This window comes from Meles meles, chromosome 14 (assembly GCF_922984935.1).
Source record: "Meles meles chromosome 14, mMelMel3.1 paternal haplotype, whole genome shotgun sequence".
NCBI classification, from domain to species: domain Eukaryota; kingdom Metazoa; phylum Chordata; class Mammalia; order Carnivora; family Mustelidae; genus Meles; species Meles meles.
The window spans coordinates 19,508,914-19,511,271 of NC_060079.1; the positions used below are offsets into that span (position 1 = coordinate 19,508,914).

The window sequence follows — 2,358 nt, forward strand, 5'->3', positions numbered from 1 at the left end:
AGACCCCATCTGAATATGCCTCTGTTCACAGAAAAAATGCATTCTGAGAACTTATAGAGATATTGCAGATCTCTTTTTTTTTACCTATGATTTTTAAAAATTTATTTATTTGAAAGAGAGAGAGAGGAAGAGGGAGAAGCAGGCTCCCCACTGAGCAGGGAGCCCAACATGGGGCTCAATCCCAGGACTCTGAGATCATGACCTGAGCCAAAGACAGCCACTTAACCAACTGAGCCACCCAAGTGCCCCTAGAGATTGCAGATTTCTTAATCAAGATACATTTCAAGTATCTCCAAGTAGTGTCCAAAGGAAAGGAACTTACAAATTAATCCGTTAAAACATTTTTTTAAGGAAATCTAGAGAAGTAACCTTAATGTTACACATAAATCATCTAATGTGAGCTCTACAAAAACATTATGACCAAACACTTTCAGGATGGTATTTTTATTAGTTTCATTGCATAAGGAGGAAAATTTACATGTGTAAGCAACTTGTCCCATACCACACAGTTACTTGGCACTGTGTTTTCTTTCTCTCTCGCTGCACGTGTGCGCAAACATCCCACATAATACATATACAACACATATACAGATGCATATATACTAATTCAAATATATGTATATATTTGAACTGAGTGTTCAATGAGTTTAGATGTGTATGTGTGTGTTTGTGTACTATGTGTGTGTGTGTGTGTGTACATTTTATAAAAAATAGTACTTCAGAGCTTCAGAAAATTTCAGTATTCATCAAAGACTAGATAAGATAAAGAAGTTTTATTGCTTTTTGATTCTGTCCAATTTTCTAAATTATCTGTGACTCATCCTCAAGATGAACTTTCTTGCCCTTTATTAATTGCAGAATAATATATCCAGATCTAAGAAGGTCTGTCACGTGTGTTCTTGCATGTGAAAGAGTATACCCAGCATATATTTATGCCCACGGTCTGTCCAGTTCAGTCTCGCTGTCAGGCAATTCCATTTGCATGATGAACTCTCTGAGATGTCTTTAAAGCCTCTGCCAGCAAAGATGAGGGTATAGCTGCCTAAGGATTATGGCTACATCCCCTTCGGTGAGCTCTCAGATGCTGTCCGCGCTGAGCTGAATTTCTGACCCCTCCTTTGAGGGCTAACTGAGTGTTAGTGGTTTGCTAAGACTTCTTAAGTACCTGAGCTTTGGTTATCTCACTCACATCTGGAAAAACGGGTGGCAGGAAGTCAAGCCAGGCTAAGTGAGTGAAAAAGGGGTCTCATATTAACAGGCAAGGAATTGAATTGCAATGTTGAATAAGTATTCATTCAGCATCCAATGCTAGATAAATTTGGAAAGCAAAAATTATTATAGATTGACTAAAAATTTCCTTTTTTATTTCAATTAGAACTCCCTTTGTTTTGTAAACCAATGACCCCAAAAGGCATTTAAGTAAGGTAGATACAGAGACAAATTCAAAGGTAAGTCAAATCCATTGTTTAAGAGATATTTTAAATTATAATCAAAGTAATGTGTGTGTGTATATATATAATATATAAACACATCTATATATGTTATATATGAACACAAACATATAGGGAGGGCTATAATGAAAAGTCACAACTTTTCTTCCTTAGAGGATACTTCCTGACTATTTCTATTTTAGTACTCTTCATTGTGAACTCAATAACTCCAAGTTATGTATTTAAGCCATTTCTTATTGATTTATAATTCTTTAGCTATATTTATTATTTATTGTAAAAATATTCATACTATCACTTTCAGTCATCCTTCCTCCAATGTCTTTCTAAGTATAGTCTGCTAATTATTACCTATAAATTTTAAGATAACGGGAATATTTGTTTATTGACTCAAGAACTTTAGGTAGTATCTTAATTTCCTCCTGCATGAGAAGAAATATGGTCCATCCCAATCCTTGCCATTCAGCCTGTGGTCTGCCAGGTTTCCCTTGGGGACCAGATCATTCTAGAAGCCTCACCCACAGACATGAGCAAAGCTTCAGGAGGTTTGTGCTAGGGGAGCTTCTAGACCTCAGTGGGGTGGGTGTGATGGGAGGGAGAAGAGATGATATCCTTCTATCTCCATTTACCTCTTCTTTCCTGACATACGCTGTGAAATACTATCATGATTTTTTTTTTTAATAATTTGTCAGTTTGCCTTGTAACTAGCAATTGCTGTTGTTCCTGGTTCTCCTTTGGCCTTCTGATTCTTTATCCACATTTCTCCGTAGACCTTCACTAAATAATCTCCCTTTGTCTTTAACCAAATACAACTTATTTATCCCCTAATTTGACAAAGTGTCCCCAACATTTTCCTTTTTGTGATTTCCATCACCTATTTTATTAAATTCTCAGTGTTTCTAGGAGAATT

General features: G+C 36.2%; 1 non-coding gene across 1 annotated transcript; it reads left to right on the forward strand.

Annotated features, from left to right (window-relative positions):
• The first annotated feature begins 1,887 nt into the window (after positions 1-1,887).
• On the forward strand, positions 1,888-2,022 carry LOC123925399. The gene has a single exon (XR_006814994.1). It is a non-coding gene; the product is annotated as a small nucleolar RNA SNORA52 (small nucleolar RNA).
• Positions 2,023-2,358: the final 336 nt, after the last annotated feature.